The 27,528-nt window shown below is 43.3% G+C and overlaps 1 protein-coding gene and 1 long non-coding RNA gene across 7 annotated transcripts in view; one reads left to right on the forward strand and one right to left on the reverse strand.

Annotated features, from left to right (window-relative positions):
- RALYL (RALY RNA binding protein like) overlaps window positions 1-27,528 on the forward strand; it is a 589,572-nt gene that overhangs the window by 87,006 nt on the left and 475,038 nt on the right. The window lies entirely within an intron of this gene.
- Window positions 1-27,528, reverse strand: part of LOC146080272 (uncharacterized) — a 71,609-nt gene that overhangs the window by 18,360 nt on the left and 25,721 nt on the right. The window lies entirely within an intron of this gene.

The raw sequence follows: 27,528 nt of genomic DNA on the forward strand, positions 1-27,528 counted from the left end.
GGCCCTTAATCTGCTTATATTTCCTAAAGGCTACCCCCCCCCCCCCCCACACACACACACACACACAAACACACAACCCCCCCCCCCCCCCACACGCACACATTAATAGATACCTATTTTGCAAACCACACTGGCTTCCAAGATGTGCCTCATGTGCTTATTGAATTCTTCAGAAAATGTCAATAACATTTTTTTATTTAATATTGCATTTGCAGTCAAAGTTTCCTTTCACTTCCCACACAAAAAGTGTTTTGATTTTAAAATATTATCTGAGTTTCTAGTGGACTCAAAAGACTGGAGAATGTTTGTTCTTTACAAGGGTAGAAACAGAGATGAGATGTAGGCTACTGGGAGAAATACTGTACAGTCTGAAGATATAGACAGTGAGTTGGGAAATAAGACATAACAGACAATATCATTGTATAGAAGGAAATATACAGCTGTAAAAGGAAAACAACATACCTACATCTGGGATGCATAGAGATATGAAGAATAAAAGTGATCTTGGTTTGCTGAGACATGTCTATTCTAAGGGTGGGATGTATTATCTCGCCCTTAGACTAGATGACTAAAGCCCCGTACACCAGGGGAGATATATCGCTCAGCCATATATTGCTAGCAATATATGGCTGAGCAATATATTGCTCAATTTCTCCTTTTCATCAGCGACCAGAGATGGTCGCTGATGAAAGGGAACCTCTGCCGGGGGAGCAGCAGAGGTTATCAGCTGGTCGCAGGAGCAAGCTCCTGCGACCAGCGATCATAAGAGGGCTAAAAACGGGAGCGCGCACCCGGCGATTTATCGCTGGTGCGCACTCCAATCACTGGCAATATGGTCGCCTGCGACCATATTTCCAGCGATTTCAGCCCCTATCGCCCCCTTGTGTACACAGCATTAGACTAGATTAAAATACATTGCCGCCCATCTCCGCGCCAGCATCTACTCCCCCCCCCCCCTGCAGTGCACATAGTTTTGCCCATTTGCAAAGGAATTTGCCTTTGCGAGTGAATATTTCAGTGCCAGTGCACTTTTATTAAGAACAGTGTAATAACTTACCCCCATACTGTATATAACATCAGTGAAACCCACCATGAAGGACGCTGCCTCCGGCTGCCCGGCACATTGTTGGTCGCATCTGATGTCAAAACATCCTAACCTGTGCGTTGCCTAGCAACTATCATAAACAACTTAAAATGCAGTGAAAAAATATTATAATAAACACACAATCCAATAAAGGAATAAACAAATATGTGTCTCGCTGTGGTTTTGAGCATTTCTGCTTAGCCTGTCTTCAAATACAGTATCTACTAAACATGTTTTATACTATACAAAACATATTATGGACAATAGTGCTCATACTGACACTTATTCTGGAATATTCATATTTGTACATAATATGATCGTTTCGGACACTGAGGGGCAGATTTATTAAGCTCGGTGAAGTGAGAAACTGTCTGTTTTTTTATCACCGGCCAATCAGCTCCTACCTGTGAAGTTACAGGCTTGGTTTGAAAAATGAGAGGTAGGAGCTGATTGGCCGGTGATAAAAAACAGACAGTTTATCACTTCACCAAGCTTAAGAAATCTACTCCTGAATTCTGTATATCAAATTATTTGCATTATAAGATCGATATGTATAATTTTATACAGAACTATGGTGTAGGGTGTCTCTTTTCTTAATAAGCAAATGTCAAAAATACAAAAGGTACAGTATCAAAATGATATTCTAGATATTACGCCTACCATGTGAAATTAGTAGCTAGTATTATTATGGTCTGTGTGAAATGTCAGTTGCCAATGAAATAGTCTGCCTGCCAAGGTACAGATGCGCCATCCCCCACCCCTCTGCCAGAGTCCATTCTGTCAGAGTCCGGCTGCCCGTCTCCCCCGCTCTCCCCCACATGCTGCCCACTCGCTGCCGCTCCCTGCCTGTCTCCCTGAAGCGGACACAGGCAGGGAAGCACCCGATCCCTGCTCCCCGCCACCTTGCAGAGTGGACACTCGAGCAAGTGAGCCGCTCACACATCCTGGCCATGCCCCCACCAGACTTTGCCAGCGCTATGGATATGTCACGCTGGCGGACAAGCTGAGGCTGGCTCCATCTGTAAATGCAGTTATTAAAGTTATTCAAACCCTTAGGGGAGAGTGTCCCCAACCTTTCAATTCATTTAGATTCAAGTTGGAGCAATTTGATCCCACAGTCACTGCCCCATTTCAACGGAGGAACGTGATCTATATTCATATACCTAATCACCGTTATGTTGTGTTTAACTATGGCAAAATGCTGTGCTAATGGTTGTTCACTGCCCCCTCTCAATACAGCCGCCATTAAGGCGGATCAATGTAATCCTCTCTTTGGTGTTCAGTTTTACCTACATATTGTAATGAGCAGGGGCATGATATAACATAAATCACGTAACGGGAAGTAAATGTTTAGCAATGCTTGATTGAAAATTTCTACCCTGAAAAGGGATGATAAAAGCTGTTGCCAACTTGTAAAAAACGTCAGATCAGTGCAACCACCATAGTGCTAGGCAACCGGAGGCAGCATCCTTCATGGTATGTTTGACTGATGTTATATATGAGGTGAATCACTGCATTTTGTTATTATACTGTTCTTGATAAAAGTGCACGGGCACTGAAATGTTGACCACAACAACAACCAGTATTGTTTGATACTGTATATTTATATACACATATACATACCTCCCGGGATCATGCCCTCCACCTAAGGCTCTTCCCCCTTTTCGGACCAGCAAGTCCTGATTGAGAGGTATAGTACAGTATGATAGATAGTAGTGTTCATTCTAGCACCCGCCATCTTTGAAAACCAATGCATTTCCTCTTCCCTGCCTGGGGTGTCGCTGTCTGCTGTAGGGCTTCTAGCACAGTGTGATCTGTATATTATCACGGATATGCAAACCAGACCTTTATTAGAAACACCACAGCAGACAGCGACACCCCAGGCAGGGAAGAGGAACTGCATGGGTTTTCAAAGATGGCGGGCGCTAGAATGAACACTAGATAGATAGATAGATAGATAGACAGACTGTATTTAATGGATATACCACTGCTGTATATGCTGTCATACACACTCCTTATACTGAGTGTGTTCAACCACCCAAGATTTGCCGATATCAGCACGTGATTGCACACCCAAAAATGTTATATCTCTTTTAAATTATGAATATAACATTTATTTGTATAACATTTAATAACATCAATTTGTATTTTTTTTTTCTAATTTTATTTATAAAGCATTCTCTCGGTAGACTGCCCCTATAATAAGGTGAGGAAACATTTGTTAAAGAAACTGAGCCAATTCCTTCTCCTGCAGTTTAACTCTTTAGCATACTGTACTTTGGTTGCATTGTGAGAATGGGTTTATCTCCCATTAATAAATAAACCCGCTGGTTCCTTCCTGTTAGCAGCAGCGGCTACACATTAATCTTGTCACAAAGCCATTAGTATAAATGGTATAGATATCCCTTGAGGTCTTTCAGTTCGGAACTGTGAAATCATTAACTTGTTGGTGAGGACCTGTAACAATAGACATGTCTTAGTTGATAGCAATCTCACACGACAAACGAAGTGTCCTGTAAGCATGTATGACCATCTGCCTCATTCCGGGGAAGCTGTCATCTTTTTTTTTTTTTTTTTTCATAATAATAAATAAAATACTTAGCAGTTATTTGATGGGCTTTTGCGTGGTAATTTTTATTTTGTTGCCCAATTACTGTAGAAATGTGCAATGTACAGCAGCTGTTTACTGTATTTAACATTTAATGATGTTCCATAAAAAGACAGGGTGTTTGTTACAGTGTGAATTTCCTACAGGCTGCTAGTATTGATAATTACTAGATTATAATTAAATGTATTGAGCTGTTACAGAGTAATCTTTTTAAGCATTCTGTTTATATCAATATATAATTAAGTACCTTTATATCTAACCATTATAGCTGAAGAATGCAATCACAAAATAGGTGCCTATACACTAAAGATGGAAAGATGCTATTGAACTCTTGGCTGTTGCAATGGCCACAGAGGGTTCTCTTAACATATACAGTAGGCCTACTGGGCAGCTGCACAGGACCTCACAATGCTACGTGATTTGAGCACCTGTGGGAGGGGCTTACACAATCAAAGCAGGGAGGCACTATTCTCTACCTGTCTCACTGCCGGCGGCTAAACAGTGAATAACTGTGAGCAGACTGATTGGTGGGTGGCTGTAGCTAGCCACCAATCAGAGTGGTGATAGCTATTGATTGTATGGGAGAATGTGAAAAGACTGCAGGAGGCATAAATTCTTGGTCCATCTGCTGCACATATGTACTGTAATACATCCAAATTGTCATAAAACAGTAAATAATGAACCCACCATTTAATAGATAAGAAAATATAACTATAGAGTCCTGGGAACAGTAAAAGGGGGACTCCAACCATCTGTTCCATAAGTTATAAAATGTGGTTTATACTTTACGAGATATATAAGTGAATTTCTCATGCTCAGCAACCTAATTAACTTAGCAATATCCATGCTTTCCCTGTGGAACCCAACAAAGCCATCCATAAGCGAGACACCCAAACCTTTGCAAGTGTGCATAGATTAATAACATACAGTAGCGTTGAATAGATTTGTCTAGAGCGTCATCCTCAAAAACAGGTAGCAAACACACCTGAGGGGTGAAGACTTCCACAGGTACATCTGTTAAAACCATTATCTTAGTAACCGCAATTCAAAATAACGGGACAGTTGACAGCATGTGCCAGGAAGTACCATTCAGTGAGCTCCATTTTAGGTGCTTAGCATCACTTCTGCCTCCTATTCGAAGCCGATGCACAGGGAAATCCAGTTATTTGTGTTTCATAGGGTGTATATTACATACACCCTATGAAACACAAATAACTGGATTTGATGAAATTGCACCATGGTTGTAGATACATGGGGACTCTGCAGAGCTGCATTCAATGCCTCCTGAGACAAAGACCCCCATAACCACCTCCCAATGCCAGGAAGTCTTAGTAATTTGATATATTCTGTAGATTAATGCAAAGAGTGGTGTGACACATTTCAAAGACTTTAAATGACCTGCAATAACCAATCACTGTTTTGGAGGTGTTCCTGATTTGAAGTGAAAAATGCTGAGCCTTTTCAATTTGACTTGTTTTTTGACTCTGAGATGACAGTGATCGAGTCAAGGCCATCACTCTCAAAATGCAATCGTTTGTGCTATCTAGAAACATTTTATACAGGAAAGTATTTAAAACTGTGAAATAAAATAAATATTATAATATACATGTGCAGTTCAGTTTCCATGGAAGTCAAAATCACCCAAACTTCTGCCAAAACCAGTTTCAGAAAGGGCACCTGAAATCTGAACAATATTTATCAATGTACAAAAAGGAAAGGGAAAATTTACTGACAAAAAAACCCACCACATGCAGTGTCAAAGAACGGCTCAGGGAATCTCCTTTGTTTGCAATTAGAGGTCCTTCTAGTGCTACTGCTGTTTTATGCACTGGAATAATTCCTAGTACTAAAGCCAAACACAGTCAGGCATCTTCTTCCTCATATGACGATGATGTAACACCTTCTCATTCTGAGTCTAGCAGAGGAGTTATCTTTAAAATAGACAAATCAGTGCATATAATCACAAAGAACTCTAAGGATGAAAAACAAACTGTGTGGTCAGAAGCTTCCCAAATCCCTGAGGAGAGTCTAAGGGTGTCCACAATAGCTATGTGATGATGATGATGATCAACAACTCTGTTTGCTGCTTTAAGATCAATGGTAGCTTGGTATGTGGCGGCCCAAACAAACCAAGCACTTCAACCACAAAAGTGACAGTCCTTACTGCTAAAGTGCTTGGTTTGTTAAACTGTACATGTCCTTATTTTATATCCAACTTAAGGGTGGCTAGGAGGGCCCAAAGTTAATACCATATCACAACACTTGTGAACTTCATCTAGGGAAAATAATGGTACTATCCCACATAATCAGTGTGTTACACAATTAGGAAGAGAGGGGAGTAGTAGTATGGCTATCTGCTTTAATGTATGACAGGATGATTTGCAGTTTGCAGCTCTGCAGTGTGCAACTACTTATTTTCTTGGCTCCTGTTTTCAAGATTTGGCTATTAAAATTGTATTCTTTTATGGTCTTTTTTTCTAGTGAAAATAAATACATATTCTACAAACTAAAACAATACATCTAAGTCAGTTTATGAATAAATGAATTTAAATAAATTTTTTAAAGCATTCATTATATTTTCTAAATCAGGAGGCACCAATTTTTTGTAAGCCTCCTGGCCATTCAACAAAATATGATAGAAGTGAAATATTACAGCAATTCTGAACATTTGGCAAAATTACATTGTTATTGTATTTTCATCTAGCGAATAAAGTGACATTGTGGCGTGTTGCCACCAACCACAGACTTATTCAGATGAGCCTGTTATCAGAATTTGTATGCATGATTTAACATTGATTTCGTATGACGCTCAGTTCATATCGCCGCCTGTATAGACAGCAGACTTCTGCTTCCATATAGATCAATGCTCTTGAAACATAAAGTATTTATCAAATATTTTGACATTGCATGAGCAAGTTTAGTAAAAATGTTGCGTAGTCGTAGATAAAGTAAAAAAAAAAGTTATAAAAAATCATCTTTAGATTATGCATAATTAAAATATACTGCAAAGCATGTTTATTAGAGTTATTTATTGAGCTGTAAAGTTCTCTTTAGCATGACATTTTTGTTGGCCTTATGAATAAAATACTAATTCTAGTTAACACATACTGTAAACCTCGATTCTGATCTGTTCGGTAAGCTGCATTGCTCGCAGCTTACCAAGCAGCTGTTGCGCCGCCCCGCCGAATCGCCACCCCCCTGCCACCGTATCCTCTCGCAGCCATGCAAGGGGATGTGTTATGAAAACACATCTCCTCACATGTGCCCGCTGCTCGAGAAATCATTTGACGGTCGCCAACCATCAAATTATTTCTCCAGGGTTCACAAATATTAGTTAGTGGAGACTGACTTATATTTGCAGGTTCTGGACCGAAGACAGGGCAGGCGGTTGACGTCATGTGACATCAGTGCCCGTCCCAGCACATTGCATCACGCCCACATTTACAAGGGAACGCCAAGCATTTGCATGCAGACGCCCATGAAATGCTAGGTGTTCCCATGTCGGAGCGCCACCACATAATTGATTATGCGCATGCGCAGGGCACATCATTCCTATATACTTTGAGACTCCCATATCCACAAATCCAATATTTAAAATATTCTGACATTTTTGATGGTTCAGTGTGTTTCATGCACAAAATTATTAAAAAATATTGTATATCATTACCTTCAGGCTATTTGTAAAAGTTCTATATAATGTATAAGGTATACACACACATAATTTCAGCCCATCCCCAAGATATTTCAATACAGTATGCAAATATTCTAAAAATATTATAGTGTAATCCACAACACTTCTATACACTGATTACTATTTTTTTTTATACAAAATTGTGGATTTTTTTGATGATCTAATTATGTAAATAATGCCTATTTAACTACTGTTCAGTATAATTTTATTAACAAATCTGCCTATTTATTAATAAACTGTATACTGAATCAAGACTACAAATGTATTATTTACATAATTTGACAATAAAATGGATAATTGTTGGGGCATTTTTGTAAAACTTTTTAGCCAGTTAAGTGGTTAACAATTAAAAATACTATTTTTCAAATACTGAGGGGCAGATTTATTAAGCGTGGAGAAGAGATAAACTGGAGATAAAGCGGAGAAAAGGTAAAAGGAGATAAAGCACCAGCCAATCAGCTGTGTTTGAAAAAGACAGTTGAGAGTTGATTGGCTGGTGCGTTATCTCCTTTTACCTTTTCTCCGCTTTATCTCCAGTTTATCTCTTCACCAAGCTTAATAAATCTGCCCCTATTTCTTTGTGGAGAGATCTATTGCATGGGGGCATTAAAATCCCTGAACTCCCCAAAATGCAAAACCAGGTACAATGACCTGTCTAGGCAACCTAGCTATGGCATTCTTCTCAGTGGGCTTTTGTAAACAATTTTCACCAAAAAACCCATAGTACGGGACAGTGAACTGATTTAGCAGGGGTTTACATGTGTTTGCATAACACTTTAAAGTAATCCTTGGAAGTCACGTTGAGTCAATGTCACCAGTGCTAATTTTGTCTTTCCCTTTGGTGCAAACATATCCCCTCGCAAGTGGCCGAAGGGGAGAGAGATCTTTAAGTGGTCACTGAGCCATCAAATGATTTCTCTCCCTTTGGGTAATAAGTTGGTCTATACTGACTTTTATTTCTGTCACTGTTTGACGAAGACGAGGCCCCCAAGCAGGCATTGCCACACATGCTTCTACAGAGAAACGTCCAGCGTTTTTTATGGGGACCATAAAGTGCGGAGCGTTTGCCAGCTGCTGCCCCCTGCACACCCCCAGCCCTCCCTACCCGCAGGGAACATCCCGGAGAGTGTGTATTCGCTGCCAGGGTTTGCGCATGTGCAGAAATGCGCATACCCCGACCATAGGGGCTGGGGCCCAAAGTCGGATCACAACGAGCAATCCTGAATTTGACCCTAAAGCTCCTGCCATGCACGTTGCAGCCACCATCCTTCTTCCAAAGCCACTGAGATCTTGCAGCCACACTAGCCATGTTATACACAACCAAAGCAGTCCAGAATTATTATACAATAAATGTAATTATCATGAGATGTTCCTTGTGTTGCTTTCAGGGTTATTGTATTCCTTATTTATCCAGTGTTCCCAATTATTTGTCTACTACCTATATCTGAGAATACCCGTTATGTACTGTATGAGTTTGCCACATAAGAATGGATAATGATTGACATCAGCATCCTCTCACTTTCAGGTGGTAATAATTGTGAAATGTCTGTAGTCCTAAACAGTATGGCAAGCGTTCGTCTTGTGAGATTTCAGTGAATTAGAACTCCTGAGAATAAAGTAAGCATGTGTGCAAGTGCAACTCTGAGACTTTTGCAAAATATTGTTTATCGGGAGTCTTCTATTTCCTCGCTTGACAAGCTTAGAAGAGCTCCAGTGCCTGTGTGTAATTTCCTCAGGAACCTGCTCAGATACAGATGTAACTGTACAGATGTATGCTCTAAGCAGCTGGGTATTGCCGGGAGAAGCAGCGTTTGATGGCTGCAAGGTAATCACCTGAAGGCAGCTCATATATAAACAGCGCTCCAGTCACTGCTCAGGACTATGTGTTATGTTCCTGTCTCACATTGCTGCACATTTTAATTTTACCTTAAAAGCATTAGAAACCAGATTACTTGTTTCTGTGCTAAGCGACCAGCACCAAAGTCATGCTGCTTATTAATTATCATCACTTGTGCTAACAGAAGCTCACAGGAAGATAAAATAATATACTTGGTTACAATCCTGCTATATTACCTGAGCTTACTCCTACAATCAGTGTTGCAAGTAAGGGGGTACGGCATGGTACGGAGTACCTGTAAGAAATATGTTGCAGGTACGCAGTACCACTTACCCCTGATCCACTGTCATTTCTATTTTCATTTTAAGTCTAAATATAATGCATCCGCAGCCCACCCACCCAGCGTTATGATTGGTGCTGTATGCAGCTACCGGCTACTGCTGATTTAGCCTGTCACACTGACAGGCATCAGCAGCGCTGACAGCATGAAGAGCAGGCTCCACTATTGTAAGCACAAGCTGCCTGGCTCTCCCCCAAGCAAGAGCCAACCCACCCCCAGTCATTCCCTGTTTCTCATTCCCTGTCTCCTGTGTCCACGCCTCTATTGTCATTTAGTCACTCCTCTAGCTTTGTGTGACCACGCCCCCTGATGACACCTGACCATGCCCATTTTTGGTGGAGGCTATCAGTACCACCAAGAAAAAAATTCTACTTGCACCACTGCCTACAATATATCAATAGTTGTTCTAATGAGAGTTATAATGAATGTATTGCAACTTGCACTTGAATATACAGTAAATTAGATACAAGATCTTATTATTGTAATCAAGATTGTATTAATTAAGAAGACCAGAAGGTTGAGTAAAGGGGCCTACACACAGGGCGACTGTGCTGCGCAATCTGAGTGATGCTAGATCGCTCAGCACAAAGCACTGCACAGCGATGTGTCAGCGATTGTGTGCTGAGTGATCTGTCAGGGCCAGTGTTTTCTGGTAACACTAGCACTGACTGATGATCTGACTAGAATTCTCCTGCATGCAGGATCTTAATCACACTGTGATAGTGACACACAGGGGGCACACATCGCTGACGCTATGGCCCCTACAAACGGAGTTATGTAGGGACATTTTCTAAGTTATCTGGTTAGATCGCTTAGAAAATGGGCTGAAATCGGCCGTGTGTAGGCCCCATAAGCCTGGCAGGGCTTAACCCACGAGGCTGGAAGCTGACTTGTGTGGAAGTCACATATCACTGTATTACCTGTGTGCTCAGTGGGGAATGGCTTTAGGCTAGGTTAATGAAAAGTTTACTGTTGAGTTTGCCGAAAGACCTTTTCCGCCCTCCTTCTAGTTATTCAATGTGGTTGTTGGCAATTTATGTGGTGAGAAAGAATGGTAAATCATCAGCCTCAGTGAATGTGGTTTGTTTGGGTTTACTCATCTTTATTTGAAGTCTCTGTACTTGTTTCCTAGCACGGCTCCCAGATGTTCTACGTATGCTAACGTAGTGAAATTGCATTGCATCGCATGCGCTTTTTACATGCCATGCGATGCGATTTTTCCCGTTCCCGCTCCCTGACATTCCCGCCCCGTGTCGCATCCTCTCAGAAATCACTCTGAGGTGATATGCTGTCTTGACAAGAAGTGTACCTCAGAGCTCCCAGTGATTTTTTGTGATTTATCACAAATTTACAGTGTTTATTGTGATGGCTGCATCCGCAATGAATTTCTTTTTGCTGCCTCAGTTGGAGGAGGAGGCGATAGTGTTCTTCAAAGGGCGCAACCTCCTTCCCGTGTCGCAGATGTGTGAAAACAGTCACGCTATGAGGCTTTCTGTCTAAATGAACATGTGGCGCTGCCACGTTAAAGTCTGCAGATTGAAGGTGAGCGTGCGAGCCGTGCACTGGTTCCCAGGGGTGCCGCTTATCCTTTGTCACTATGGTCAGATTCATTTATGCCTCGACCCAGGAGATGACATCAATAAAGTTTTGCCAGGACGAGCTGGATATGTCCAAAAAGACTGCCATCTTTACAACAGATGGATGAGAGAGGCCTGCACGTGTCACCTCCTGGCGCAGCCGCAGCGCCATATTGGCGGGCCAGGGAAGATCATCGACGTTGACGAAAGCATGTTTGTCTGCAGGAAATATAATGTTGGCCATATGCTCCCACAGCAGTGGGTTTTTGGCGGTATCTGTCTTGAGACGGGTCAGTGTATGGTGCCTCGGAGAGATGCTGCCAGATTGATGGCGGCGATTGTGGACAACATTGAGGCAGGCACCACTATTTATAGTGACTGTTGGAGGGGTTACACCACAGAGGAACTGCAACGTGCAGGGTATTTTCATGCCCAAGTCAACCATTGATACAATTTTGTCGATCCTTCAGCAGGCGTGCATACGCAGAATATCGAGTGCATGTGGGGCACGTGCAAGTGGCGCAACAAGCATCAGAGGGGTACGGCACGCCACATGTTGCAGTCGTACCTCACAAAAAAATTTGGGAGGAAAACATTGGGTGCGGAGAACCCTTTTGAAAGAGTCCTCTTCACACTGACCCTCCTTCCTAAAGAGGACTGATGTATAAATTATTATCTTTTTATTGTCAATTATTCGTGATTTGTTAATGATTCAGTGTTTTAATCAATGAATTCTTATCTTATCATTATTAAGTGTTTTAATCGATGAATTCTTATCGAATCGTTATTGATAGTATCTTTTATCTTTCTTACCTTTCTTGTTATGGAATCATTATTGTTACTATCTTTATCATTCTTTTTCATATATTTAAGTAAAAATTACAGATCTTTGTTAACACATGTCGTCATTACTGTCTCAGATGTATGATATGGCAAGTGTGAATGTGTTCCTAAAATACCCCCATTATCCACGCCAGCCCAAAGTGTGGCCCATGCGATGCAATACGATATCCCTACGCAGAATAGCCCACTAAGCAATTAGCTTAGTGGGCGCCGTGCTAGGAAAGAAGTACCGAAGTCTCAACTACCCTCATGCAGGCAGCAACATGATCCTATCAGGTTGGTTAGATATGTTTAAAGGTTGAGTTGGATACCTTGAGATGTGTTGATGGTACCCTTGAGGTGGTCTCCGTCCACAATGCATGTGTGATTCTGTTGGCTAGTGCATTAATAGGGTACAGTATCTGTATGGCTGACAGTCAATATGTGGACACCAAAGGTTCAACACACACAAAGATAACATTGACAAAAGGTCGACACCCAAGAAAAATCAGCATAAAATTTATTGAGGGGTTCCATTTTTTTTTATTTTTTTTTTACTTCCATCCATGTGGATTCCAATATGGAAACAATAGTTTGCCATGTGCAACAGCAGCAGAGTTTAACCCTAAGCAAGGTGAGATAAGCAAGTTATACAAGGGATCCCAGTACATGATATGACCCTCATGAGTCAGGTGTCAACATTTACACAAAAGAATATGTGAACAACTCATATTGACCTTTTGCTGTGTCAACCTTTCCATGTTGGCCTTTTACTTGAGTTGACATTTTGTCAATGTCAACTTTTTGCTGTCAACCTATTATTTAGTGTCGACCTAGACATTGTCTGTGAACTACTATATACCACACCTCATTGATAGGTTGTGGTGATTCCTGGCCTTCCTTTCTGTGTCACCATCAGGGCCGGCGACAGGGGGGGGGGGGGTCAAGGGGGGGCAAGTGTGATGGGCCCCAGCGATCTGAAGGGCCCCAGAGCATCCAAACCCTGGCACGACCACCGCCTGTACTAGCTGGCCTGTCAGTGACCCTCATGGCCCAGCCACCAACTGTGCACCATCTGTGTGTGGCTGAGTCTGACTCACTGTGTGCCACTGTCATCTACTGTGTGTGTGCCCTATCGATCGGTGCTCAGAGTCATCTACTAGCAGTGAAAGGTTAAATGAGGAGCATGCAGAAGAGGGTTATGTAGATTTGGGATTAGGTGGGGGCACCATAAATATCATTGTATAGGGCCCCATGATTTCTGTTGTCACCATGCAACTTTTTCTACTGTAGTTTGAGGTTTAATCAATAGCTTACTTTAGCTTGGTTATATTCAGTGAGTTTAACACAACAGGATTATCTATGTATACCGAGGCTTCAGTTGGGCCAAAAAGACTCGGCTTGAGACTCGGCCTGATTTAGGTTTGTTTGTAAGCAAATTAAAAAATCACACAACTGGTCAAAACCATGCTGCACTGCAGATGGGTCAGATGTAACATGGATTTGAGGGGTCAGAGACTGCTGTGGTGGGGGTAGGTTTCAGATTGTATGCCAGGAGGGACTAGGGTCACCCGGTACATTAAAGTTTTTTTCTCTTTAGCTGCACTGCATGAGTGAGGTCCTGATATCATGCATGCTTCGGAACAGTTTATTTTCGGCCTTTCAGTGCAATTGCCTTAAGGAGGAGCAAGGAGAAGCTTGAGGTGAGTGGTGGTGAGATAACACAAACACAGATTGGTGTAGTGATACGAGAAAGTGAGGGCAGACTGCTGTAGAGACACCAGGGGGGCAGGGGGGGGGATTGTTGTCCAATTGCCAAGAATCCTGGTTTGAGCCTTACATTCCCCACTTGCTTGTTACAACATTAATGCAGGTATTTACATTGCTCTCATACAGGCTGTGGATTTCTAATCTATCTTTACTGGGCCTTATTCAGACCTGTTTGCTATGAAAACACCGCCACCGCTGCCCGCAAACCCAACTATTGGTGATGGGGACAAATTTGGCCATTTACGAAATCTGAATTGGCCCCTCTGTTCAAACAAATTTAGCTAGTAGGCTACAATGGCTGACACCAATAAGGCCATAAAGCTACGATCTTAATATATAGCTCCAAACTTCAGTTCAAATTCTGAAAAATGGGACTGCAATATCTCCTGCCGTCAGCCTGGACTCTTAAATGATCTGTAATCTGCAGTTTCCACACAATTTAGGGTTCCGATAAGTTTGAAAAATAGGCCCCTAAGCCGTACACACCACCATACAGACGGGTGTGTACTTAAAACCAACGGCAGTGCACTTACTGTAACTGCAGCTGCTAATCTCATCTTCCAATTTGATTTAGTCACTAAGGGGGGTATTCAATGTCAGGGTCACGGCAGTCGAGCTTGCTCGACCGCCGTGACCCAGTCCCGTTCTCGGTCAGCTCGACCGAGAACACGCAGGCGGGATTCAATGTCCCGCCTGCCGGGGAGCGAAAAGGGGGTGTGGCCACGAGTTGCGGCCGGGAAGAGGCGAGCTGCAGCCGGCAGCTTGTCACTTCCTGGCCGTTCTCGGCAAAACCAGCCCGACAGCTCGTGATGTCGGGCTCGTTCGAGATACCCTGCTCAATGCTGTCGGGGAATACAGCATTGAATAGGGCCCGGCGGGCATCTCCCCGATGGGAGGTGCTCGCCGGAGATTGAATATCCCCCTTAATCTGTAGGCACCCTGGAACACAATATCATACTTGTGGTGCTGCTTACTCAGCAGAATGGATGGATATGGCTTTCAGAAAAAACAAGCTCAGAATTTAAAAGGACTTTTTTGAGCAAGACTTGAATGATTGAAAGGGCATATAATAATGTCACATCTAATGACAGATGAGACTTAATTAGTGGGACATCTGGAGCTAGTACCCCCAGTGACTTTGCCCAGAGAGCAGACATTTATTATATTTTCTTAACTCAAAAAATATAAAAAAAAACCTTTACTTCTTATTTAATATATTGATAAACAATGAATATTTATTTTTATGTACAATTACTCCTATAGTGATCCAAATTAAAAACATTGCCCTTTTCTGGGCAATGCTGAGTTTGTTCAGAATCTTTGTAGTGGTGTTCATGATGTTGCAGATGTACATATGGCTATTGTAATAGGAACACAAAACTCATTGCCACGCTACCACGCGCCTTTGTGGTAAGGTGACTTAGTACAGTATGGGTCTGATTCCCACCCGCTCGCTAAGCAGCGTTCTTTCACTTTTTAGTGAGCGGGTAAACACCGCCCGCCAGGTGCTGCACGAATGTCGGCGCTTGCATGCGAATGGATATGTATGCTTACACATACATTCGCATACAGCCGTTCCAGTGAAACATTATTCGGTGGTTGCCGACCATCGATTGATTTTTTGTTACCCGCTTGCAAATAAAAGTCTGTCGCAGTATTTGCCACGGACATGTCTGATTGGCTGTTGGTTTATCACTCTCCATTTTATCACTTTTCAAGCTTAGTACATCCGGCCCAAAGTGACATTATTGTGATTCACAAGTGTTTTGAAATTCCCACATATGTACAGTGGCAAACAATCAGCTATGTGAATGTAGGCATTGTGTGCAGCTCTGCATGGTATACGGACAATAAATCTACAATGTATTGGCCAACAGTCAATAGGTTGGCACCATATTGTTGACATGCATAAGAACAAGATCGACAGGTACGAAAGGTTGACCGATTAAAGGTCAACAGTTCTTAAGGTTGACAAGTTTAATAGGTTATGATGACAATGGTCAACGTGTTTTTGGGGTTTTCATGTACAGTATTTTTGCAACATTTACTTGATTTACTATCCACGGGGACAACCATTGGGATTGATACCCTATAATGAGCAACTTGAGCCACCTTGCCCGAAGCATTGCAATCAAAGTGTCGCCGAGAGGGTACACATTTGTACTGATGGTGGTCACCTAACATGGTGGTCACCTACTGTAGATTTGGCCTAACCCTCTCTCCTCTCAAAAAATATGTGTGTAAACGTTTTTTGTGTCAACCACTTTTTTTTACCTTTTCACTCTGTTGACCCTTTGTATCTGTCGACATGAGCCACTGTCTACCTTTTATCTGTCTACCTTTTTGTATCTGTTGACCTTGGTACCTGTCTACCTAATGTATGTAAAAAATGCAGATGTATTTGTGCTCTATGTTGATGGATCGCTATGCTTGGCATGACAAATTTGAACTCACAGCATGGAATCCACACATATTAGACACACATGTTGCACGTGGCGATTGGTGCTGCAACAATGAGCGTGGCTACATCTGTATGTTGTTGACCTTTTGAGTGTCTATATAGGTAGATCCATTCTATGACAGTCATGCCCCCCTGAATCAGGCCCAGAATATTGTGTTCAATTTCCATCTACAGCAACTTGATGACAAGAATTATTTTCTCTCATGATTGTAAGTAGCACATTTTGATGTATATTTCTGTCCTGTAATACTACTCGGTGATCTTTACATAATATCTGTTACATGTCTTTCTTCTGATGTCCTTATTATTAGTCACTCCACAGCTAATTGCTGAACAACTAGAAACCTTTATAGCCCTTAACATGCTCTTACCCCATTAAATGTTCAGCGCTTACATGTAATTCTATTCTGCCTTCTCACCTCCGTGGTCACTGCTGCTATCGATTACTCTGCTGGCAGAGTTACAGCTACAAGCTCCATTTTTGTCCTTTTTTTGCATTAACTTGCTAAACAGTAGTCATATTACAATAAGGGATGCTATAATGTTCTACATGTAGATAATATACAATATGTATAAAAGACGAGTTCATTATAAGGTATGACGCACCTGCTACTATAACGTACAGTATTCTACATATGAGAAGTCAAGTTTTTGTGACAGACTTGTACAGTATCTTTATATGGACACCGAATTCCATGGTGACTTATCATTGAATTAGAGCTTTCAGTAAGGGCTATAGTATTCCATTTGCACACATACCAACACACAGGCCTTATCGGTGTCCATCAGCCCTGCCACATGCCCAGGGCTGCCAAGAGAAATCCTGGGCCCCGATACAACAGTATCACGGGGCCCCCCTGGAGTGGCGAGCTACAGAAAAGAGGTGTGGCCATTACAAGGATATAGGGGTGTGTACCACACCATATACCCTTTATGCAACACAATAGTAGACTCCTTATACTTGCCCCTTACACATTATGCTACACAGAATGAGCCAAAATTCACATGGAATGTCGTAAAATTCACATTATGCCACATGGAATGACACAAAATTCAAATTATTCCACATGGATTGTGCCAAAATTCACATTATGCCACACAGATTGTGGCAAAATTCAGGGACAGTGAGAGGAATGGTGGGGATGCAGGGAGAGAGATGGCGGGGACAAAGGAGCATAGAGCGGGATGGCAGGATGCAGGGACAGAGATGGTGGTGACGAAGGGCCAGAGGGTGGGGACAGAGATGGTGGGGACGCAGGGACAGAGACAAATTAGGTCTAGAAGGTAATTTCTATGTAAGGGATGGCAACAGAAATCTTGGGACTGGTACACCAATATCACTGGGATTGAAAAATGCTCAATCCCGGGATTGGCATCCCTAAAAGAAAATTGCCCCCTGTGCCCCCACACTGACTTACTTTTTCTGAGCTGTGGAGGGGGGCAGGTGGCCGCAGTGCAGAGGCAGGCGTCGGGTAGACATGTGCGACGTGGGAGGCCCGGCGGTGAGCAGTTCCAGCGTAGGGTATGATGTGGGAGGCCCGGCGGCGAGCAGGTTCCGGCGTTGGGTATTATGTGGGAGGATGTGGGAGGCCCGGCGGCAAGCAGGTTCCGGCGCTGGTGGTCAGTGCTGCGGCCTGCGCAGCGTGACCTATGATCGAGACACGCAGCGCAGGCCACACGCCGGGTCGGGAACAGCCGGGCAGTGTCTGAGCGAGCGATACATTATGCCACACATTATTCTCTGAAACATGATGCAGCTCACCACAATGCCTATGGATACTATGCTGCACACTGTAATGCCCCTGACACATTATGCCACACATTGCAATGCCCCTCACACCTAATGCATACCTCCCAACTTTGGCAGTGGAGAAAGGAATATATTTGCGTGCCAGAGGCAAAATTTTCTGGGCGCCGTTTTGTCGCTGTGAGGGCATGGCCAGTGCTGTGTGAACTGCTGGCCATGCCCTCAGCCTCCCTACCTGCCTGCCTAATTAGACGCATGCAGTGTCTAATTCCCGCAGGACCGTCCCAAAAAAATGGGATGTCACACAAAAGTCGATACACACTGACTATGCCACACCACATTGCCCCCCACAGTAAGGCTTCTAATAAACTATAAATTACCTGCTTGTTGCCAAGGGGGTTAATGTCCATTGCCAAGGGGGTTAATGTCCGTTGCCAAGGTGGTTAATGTCCGTTGCCAAGGGGAGTTAATGTCCGTTGCCAGGGGTTCTTGCTCGTTGCCAAGGGGGGGTTAATGTGCGTTGCCAGGGGTTCTTGTTCGTTGCCAAGGGGGGGGGTTAATGTGCGTTGCCAGGGGTTCTTGCTCATTGCCAAGGGGGGATTAATGTGCGTTGCCAGGGGTTCTTGCTCGTTGCCAAGGGATTAATATGCATTGCCAGGGGTTATTGTTTGTTGCCAATGGGTTTATATTTGTTCCCAGGGGTTAATGCTCATTGCCATGGGGGGTTAATGTCCGTTTCCAGGGGTTCTTGCTCGTTGCCAAGGGGGGTTTATTGTCCATTGCCAGGGGTTCTTGCTCATTGCCAAGGGGGTTAATATGCGTTGCCAGGGGTTATTGGATGTTGACAAGGGGTTAATATATTTTGCCTGGGGTTAATGCTCGTTGCCAAGGGGGTTTTCCATTGCCAGGGCTTCTAGCTCGTTGCCAAGGGGTTAATATGTGCCCGTGTGTCCGGCCACCCGCCCATCAGCTGCAGCTGCCCCTGATTTACCCTGCCTTCCCCTGCGCACAGAGAGACAGACACTAGGAGTCATTTTTCACTTCCAGCGTCTCTGACAGGGAGCACAGCTCTGCAGCGTTAACCAGGAAGTGCAGAGCTGTGCTTCCTGTCAGACGCTAGAGGTGAACTATGACTTCTAGCATTTGTCTTTCTGTGTGCAGGGGAAGGACAGACAGGGGAAGGCAGGGGCAGCCGCAGCTGACGGGCGGGTGGCCGGACACATGGGCGGGCGGGTGGCCGGACACATGGGCATGCGGGTCCTTGTCATCCCGGCGCACCCGCAGCCCAATAAATATATTTTTTAAAGTGTGTGTCCGCCGGACCCAGGCCCCTCTCGCCGGCCCTGCACATGCCCATCCCTGAGCCCAATGTCATAGTATGATACAACTGAGTTTCTCCTTATTCAGTTATGCCCCATAGTAGTGGTAACAAATAATAATATATTAAGGGAAGCTGTTAAATAAAGCTAAACAGGGGAGCATGGATTTGTTGTTAAATGGGTAAGATGGAATAAACAAGTATTCCATTCCATGGTGTGTTACCTATATACATTGTTGACTAAATGCACAATCTTGGCATAGACCACACCATGGCTTGCACAATACCCTCAATAGTTCCACAATCCTCTGACTGCTTTCATCTACCATGGTATCCAGAACAAGACATTACACCACTTTCTTACTCTCTGCAAGTCTGTAGAGTTGACTGGTACTGCACCTGACTGGCCTGGAACACTGATATTGGGGTAGATTTATTAAGATTGGTGAAGTGATAAAAGTTCTGGTTTTTATCACCGGCCAATCATCTCCTGCCTGTCATTTTTCAAACCAAGCCTGTAACTTCACAGGTAGGAGCTGAATGGCCGGTGATAAAAAACAGAAATTTTATCACTTCACTGAGCATAATAAATCTGCCACATTGATCAGTAACTTATGCCATTCTAGGATCTCTACAGTTATACCAGACACAATATGCAAACCAAGGGGTACATAGGTTACCGTAGAACCCAGGGTCCACTCTTCTACCCTTCTCAACACAGTAATTTTTACTCAGTGCAACAGTGGCATTGTGTGAGCCCCTGCAGATCCCTTGGTGGCTTGTGGGCAGTGGCGGATTTAGGGGGGGGCACCCGGGCACGTGCCCCCCCTGTCATTTACTTTGTAGCTGAGGACCAGGGCCTTCCAACGAGCCCAGCCCTGTGTCTCTAGCCCCCCGGGAACCGGAGATATCGCCTGGCAAACCTGTAACGTTTTTTCCCCATAGGATAATATGGGACCCGTCAATTCCGACCCCCACCCGGTTCCGATGGCTGCCAGTCCCCCGCCTGGCATCACAGAAGCTTGTGGTTGATTTCATTCAATTCCAAATCGCTGGGCCTTCAATATAATACCAGGCTGGTCCAAATCGGTCAATCGGTTCCAGAGATATTGCGTGTAAACCGATTTTTTTATTTTTGAAAGTAATTTCATGGCTGTTCATGTTCTTTGAGGGCAGATTACTCTGGAACCAAACGTTCTAGTTTCACTGGACCAAAATCATTCAAAGCCCACTCAAAAGTTATTCAATATAATACTTGTCTCATGTAAATGGGTCAGTTGGTTCCGAAGATATAGCCGGTTAAATGAGATAACTGGTTAAAGGGGGGAGGGGTGGTATTCTCTCCCCCTCACACCATAAAATGCAGGGACTAGGCTGGTGTAAAAGGGGCCAACCTGGGAATGCATTTTCTGGTGTGAAAGGGGTATTATTTCAAATAGCCGGGACCTGCAGTGTTCTGAATACAGCCAGGCTCTGCCACTGTCAGTGGCTATCACTTCTGCCTGGCGGCAGCTGTCCCCCATTTACCACGAGCATGTATTCCCCCTTGGCAATGAGCATGTAATCCCATATCGCAATGAGCATGGAACCTCTGGCAATGAGCATGGAACCCTTGGCAATGAGCATGTAGAGAAGCAGCACTTATGTAGCATCATTTTTAATAGGCATTATGGTGTTTGGCATAACACATAATGGACATAATGGCGTGTAACTTAATGTGTAATGGACATTATGGTGTAAATGTTTAATTCAAGCCTTTGGTGGACAATGTCCCTGTTTATGAAGTGTATTGTGAATTTTGGCTCAATCCATGTGGCATTATGTGAATTCTGGCTCAATCCATGTGGCATTATGTGAATTTTGTCTCAATCCGTGTGGCATTATGTGAATTTTGGCTCAATCCATGTGGCATTATGTGAATTTTGGCTCAATCCGTGTGGCATTATGTGAATTTTGACACAATCCATTTGGCATTATGTGAATTTTGGCTCAATCCATGTGGCATTATGTGAATTTTGGCTCAATCCGTGTGGCATTATGTGAATTTTGACACAATCCATTTGGCATTATGTGAATTTTGGCTCAATCCGTGTGTGTTATTATGTAAATTTTGGCTCAATCCATGTGGCATTATGTGAATTTTGACACAATCCACATGGCATTATTTGAATTTTGGCTCAATCCATTTGGCATCATGTGTAAGGGGCAAGTATAATGGGGTCTAGTATTTTGTTGCATAATGTGTAGAAGTTGTATATGGTGTTGACACGCCCCCTGTTGAGTGGCCACACACCCTTTTCCGGAGCGCGCCTTTGGTGCGCGCACAACTACATCCTTCACTTTTGTCGCCATGGTGGGCCTGCGTACTTTAAATGCCAGGGCCTATTTTTAATTCCATTCCCACCCTCTCCTGCTGCTCTCTTAGCATGTACACTGGCACCACTAACACCGCCTCTCCACCACCCAAACCCTTTTTTATCATGGTGCCCCCCCCTGTCATTTTATCCTGGATCCGCCCCTGCTTGTGGGAACTGTCTGTAGCAAGTGGCAGAGCTGTTTCTACTGGTGGAAAAGCCTTGAGGTGCCCACCAACGAACAATGTTTATGACGAGTCCATGCGGTTTAACCGTCTGCATGGAAAACTGCTGACTGCGTTCCTCCACCGTCTAGGAGAACACAGATGTGGGGGCCTACTTGACCTCTAGTGGATGTCAGGGAAGCACAGTCTTATCCTAAAGTTCCACAGACACTGGCACTGCTAAGAGAAGATGTACAAAGCTGCCAAAACCACTTGCAATGAACATGGAACCCAGAGAATGAAACCCCTGACCACGAGAATGAAACACCTGATAATGAGCAGTTAATTTAAAAGTAAATAAAAGGCTTACTATGGAGCATAATTTGTAATGGCCATTATTGTGTGGGAGGAAAAATTGTTGTCAGGGACATTACGGTGTATGGCATAGTATGTCATGAGCATAATTGTGTGTGGAATAATGTGTAATAGACATTACTGTGTGTGGCATAATTTTAAATGAGCATATCTGTGTGGAATAATGTGAAATTGGCATTACGGTGTGTGACATATATGACCTTATTCTGGTTAATTCATTTGCATGCACATTCGCGCGCACCCGTTCGAACAGCAAACACACGCACTATGCAAAGCTACACCCATACCACAGGCAAACGTGAGTGCTCGCAATGGTACCCAAATGGGATTGGTTTCAAAGTACACGCACATTCTCATGTCAACAAGCTCAGCCGGTGTGTGTGCGTGCAAACATCCTCTGTGGGTGAACTCATTCGCAACTCTAACAATACGCACGCAGCCAACCCATTCTCAAACCTGTTGATTAATGACATCAACAGTCTCATAAAAATATTGTTTATTGGAACTCAATTACTTATTTAGTGGCCAATTATAATGAGGAACAACGTTTTATTACATGGCTGTTTAATGTGTTTTAAATATATTAATTCCACAACTCATATTAAATAGATGTGTCCTACACATGTTCTGGATATGTATGTTAAAAATGCATCATTTTTTTTTATTCAATTTTAATAAAACGTTTGTCTGTTTGGTATCTATACTAACATGGTTAAAGTGCAATAGAATGCTTACCGTGTGCCTGCATTGAGTAGATGTGGTTAGTTAATTGGTTAATGAGATAAACTTGCATGGGGCATGGGTGAGTATTGTGTGCAGGTGCATGTATTTTAGCTATTGTGCACGTTGATTGGTCACGCGAATGTTGGTCCGCTAAGCTGTTGCCTTGCGAGGCATGAGAGTCACTTTTTTCTTGCAAATGATTTTGATCTTAAGCACTGCGAGTGTTCGCACAGTGCTGCAAAGCCACCACCCAGCACTTGTGGGCAACACCATTGTATACTCCCAGGGCCGGATTATAATGGGGGCACAAGGGGTCAGTACCCCTGGGCCCCCTCTATCTAGGGGCCCCCTGTGATTGGCATGTATGTTTTTTTTTTTAGCTAATGGTATTGTGCATGGGAGTGGGGTAGTGCTGCAGCTTCACCTATCTGCCAATGTGACAATGATTAATGGTGCTGAGCATCAGGAGTCAAGGCACCCTGACTGCACAAGTGTACAATGCATTACTGGGAGTTGGAAGTCCCATAACACTTTGCACAAGAGGTCAGAGGCTGGGAGGCTTGTGCTGAGCTCTGCTTTGTGGAGCCCATCATATGCTTCTCAGGCCCATAGCAGCAGCAGCTGCCTTGCCATGGGAGGGTTTTTAGTCAGAGACAGTGCTGAGCCTGTCGGGGCTCCTACAGAGTTATGGAGTAAGGTACAGAGGGACAGACAGGCTTTTCATGTGGTATTTTATATATATATATATATATATATATATATATATACATATATATATATATATATATATATATATATATATAAACAAAGAGAGGGTACAGAGTGCGCTTATGATATACTAATATGCATATCAGATAAAATATATTTATAACAGGTTTAACCTTTATAATATTTTGTATACAAAAGATAAAAACAAACAAATGCAATTCAGTTCGAATCTTGTATGTGGTTCATTCACAGCATGTGATCAAAACATATGAATCTGTTCCAACGCGTTTCGTCAACTAGGTGACTTCATCAGGGACGAATAGTAGTTTCAAAATGAATGATACTAATAAGATGTCAATATGGATATACCCATAGGGGTAGGTAGGAGCATCTCCTTCTTAGGAGTTAGTTAAACAAGAATCCAATATGAAATTCAAAACAGAATGATCATCAAAACAGTGAATTTCTTCATACAATCAGGAACAGATTAAACAGCCCAGCAGTTGGTTCTTAAAGGTTCAGAAAACCACAAGGGAATTTGCAGTGGTCCTAGGTAGGTGTGTTAGCTCTGAAATCCAAAGCTGTAAGTAGGAAAAATGACAAATAATGTAAGGGCCATGAATCAGGATTTTTTTTATTTGGTTGCCAATGTCTTGGCATGCAGGTTGCAAAACTGGGGTATAAGGTGGTATTTTCCTGCAGACCATGCCCCTTGCAGCAAAACTATGCTGGTAAAAAGCCAGAGTCTACTCGCTGCCAGAGAAAAGAGGGACCACACAGAACCTGCTCACAGGCCCTATCTTCTCTTGAAACACCCGTAACACGTCCTCACTGAACATGCCTTTGTAGAAAGGTATTACAGCCCCATTACGCCCATTCAGTCAAATGTGGCTATGCCATTACAATACATAAAACTCCATGTAGCCTGCACCTGTGCAGAGAGCATGTGCAATGTGATAACACAAAAAGATACACTACACAAACAGACCTATGATCAAATCTGTATTAGACCCCAGGCTATGCGACATTGTATACACCACATATAAAATGTATTAGTTTTTATGTTCTGCACAAGAAATACCAGATAATGTCAATTTAGTTTCTTACAGAAATTAAATGACATCAATATCCTTAGGCTTTGCTGTCACTTTTCCATTCCATGTTTTTCTGACAAACAGGACTTAAAGTGGTCCTGAAGAGGTGGTGGAAATTATTTCCCATGTCGCCTACCTTCACTCCCATTAGGCAGAACCAGGGATGGTGCTATGGTGTCCAGCACCCCCCTGCAAAATATAACCCACTCATGGACATTGAGCATCAAAGTTGCGCAGTGCAGAAAAGGGGTGTGGCCTCACAATGAAGGGATGTGGCCACACACTAGTAGCTCTAATTCACATTATGCCAGATACTGTATTGGCACAATCTAATTCACATTACACCACATAGTAGTGACAATTATTCATGTGACCACACACAATAGTACCCGCCAGACCTTTTTTGCAATGAGTGTTAGGATGTACCTCAAGTACTTGGTCAGATATTCCCTACAGTGGGTAGGCTGATTTCAACCTACTGGTGCCAGTGGCGCCACAAGGCTTGGTGAGTCTTGCGTGTGTATTAGGATGGGAGTTGGAGACCTCTCACTTCTCTTCTCTTGCTTAAATGTAAAGAACTCACCATTGCTTCATAGGCAGATTACTAAACAATAATCTACTGTAATTAGGGGTGAGCAGGTTTGGATTTCAGAAATCCAAGTACTGCTGAACACCCCAGATCCGAATACAGACCGAGCACTGTTCAGGGATTCCCACCAGGCTCGGGTCTCAGAACGTGCCAAACGTAGTCATCCCAGCTCTCGGATCTCGAGATATGGACTTGATATAAGTCCCATGTTGTCAGCAACATCTTCACTCCGGCATTGGAGAGGGTAGTGGGGGATGTGCTCTGGGGCTGTGGTGGTCTATGGTGGTCTGTGATGGTCTGTGGTGGTCTATGGGGGTGGTGACCTGGTGTTTAAGTTCAGTCCTGTGCTGCCTAGTGCTGCTGGTGTTCTGTGCTGCATAGTGCTGCTGGTGTCCTGTGTGTCCATAAAAGTCCATTGGTGCTTCTATATTGGTCCAGTCCAGTGATACTGCTGCATTAGTTCAGTCCATTGGTACTGCCGATAAAGTCCAGTGATACAGCTGTAATTCCAGTCCAGTGATACTGCTGCATAAGTTCAGTCCAGTAGTACAGCCGATAAAGTCCTGTGATACAGCTATATAATTCCAGTCTAGAATTACTCCAGAAAGATCATGGAGAACCAAAGCTTGGAGGATAAAATAGTGAAAGAACAAGATCCATAGATGCTGAAATGCCATCAACGTCGTCTGACAAGTCCGATGTCCAATGTCATCATAGAGGGCAAGTAAAATCCCAAAAGTTCAGTAACACGAAGAAAAAAAAAAATGTAAATTTGAGGAGAAACGTAAGCTTGCCAATATGCCATTTACCACATGGAGTGGCATGGAATGGCTTAGACCCTGGCCTATGTTCATGACTAGTGGTTTAGCCTCAAACAAAAATCTAAGCCCTTCTCCTCCCCCTTCTAGAAAATTTAAGAGAGAGTTTATCTGTCATCAAAAACACAGCAAACAGCTCTGCCTCCTAAACACATGGTATCACAAATCACCAAGGAGAGTCCAAGTGTGTTGGTGGTTGTGATGCCTGACCTTCCCATCACTGTACAGAAAGAGTTGGTGCCTTTCACCATTTGCACGCTGGAAGGATATGCTGGAAGGATCACCCACAGTCCAGTTCCTGAATTTGAGACTTAAGGTATCAATGTTGAAGTACACCAGGAGGAGGATATTGTTTTAGCTGGGACTGAAGAAGATGTTGATGAGGTGGATGCTGATGGTAATGTGGTTTGCTTAAATTAGGCACCAGGTGAGACAGTTGTTGTCTGTGGTAAGAAAAAGCCCATCGCCATGCCTGGGCAGAAGACCAAATTGATGGAATTATTTTTATCTAGATCCAGACAACACTTGTTTTGCAATATGTAGCTTATGTAAAGCTGCAATAAGCAGGGGGAAGGTCGTTGGCTGCCTAGAAATATCCTTGCTTATGTGTCACCTAAGGCTCGTTCATAAGTCACTGTTTAGTGCAGAAATTGAGGCTGTGACTGTAAACGGTCCAGTAAGACCTAATTCCCTAGATATCCACGCACCTGAAAACCACACCAGAAAGTCACTTTTTGTCTTCTTGATCTGGGTCAGACGTAGTCCTGCAGGCCATGTCACGGGCATAATTGACTCATTTTCTATCCGGGATTCTGCTGTTGCTGCTGGGAGTCGTTCATTATCCCAGAAGGGAAGATGGAAAATCACTACTTCTTTCATGAAGCAATTGACTACCCAACAGTTGTTTGCGATGAGGAAGAAGTATGACAGCAGTCATCCTATATCAAAGTGGATAACTGAGGCCTTGAGAGCTATGTTGGTGTTAGACATGCATCTGGTATCCGCTATTAGTGGAGTGGGATTTAGACGATGTATGGAGATATTGTGTCCCCGGTACTAAATCCGTCTAGATTCCACTTCACTAGGCAGGCAATACCAAGGATGTACAGAGATGTCTGAAAAAGTGTCCTCAGTGTCCTGAAAAATGTGGTTGTAACCACTGTTCACTAAACCATGGACATGTGGAAAAGTGGTACAGGGCAAACTAAGGACTATAAGACTGTGACAGCCCACAGAGTAGATGCATCGCCTTCTGCAGCAGCAGTATCTCCAAAATGCCAACTCGTTCCAAGGCAGGATACGCTATGGATCATCGTTTTTGCTAAGAGGCACAACACTGACAACCTCTTAGAGAAACTGAAGGAAATCATTGTGCAATGGCTTAACCCACTTAGACTCTCCATGGAATTTGTGGTCTCGAATAATGCCAGTAATAATGGTATTACATA

Source organism: Crinia signifera, chromosome 5 (genome assembly GCF_055691185.1).
Source record: "Crinia signifera chromosome 5, ASM5569118v1, whole genome shotgun sequence".
Lineage (NCBI taxonomy): Eukaryota > Metazoa > Chordata > Amphibia > Anura > Myobatrachidae > Crinia > Crinia signifera.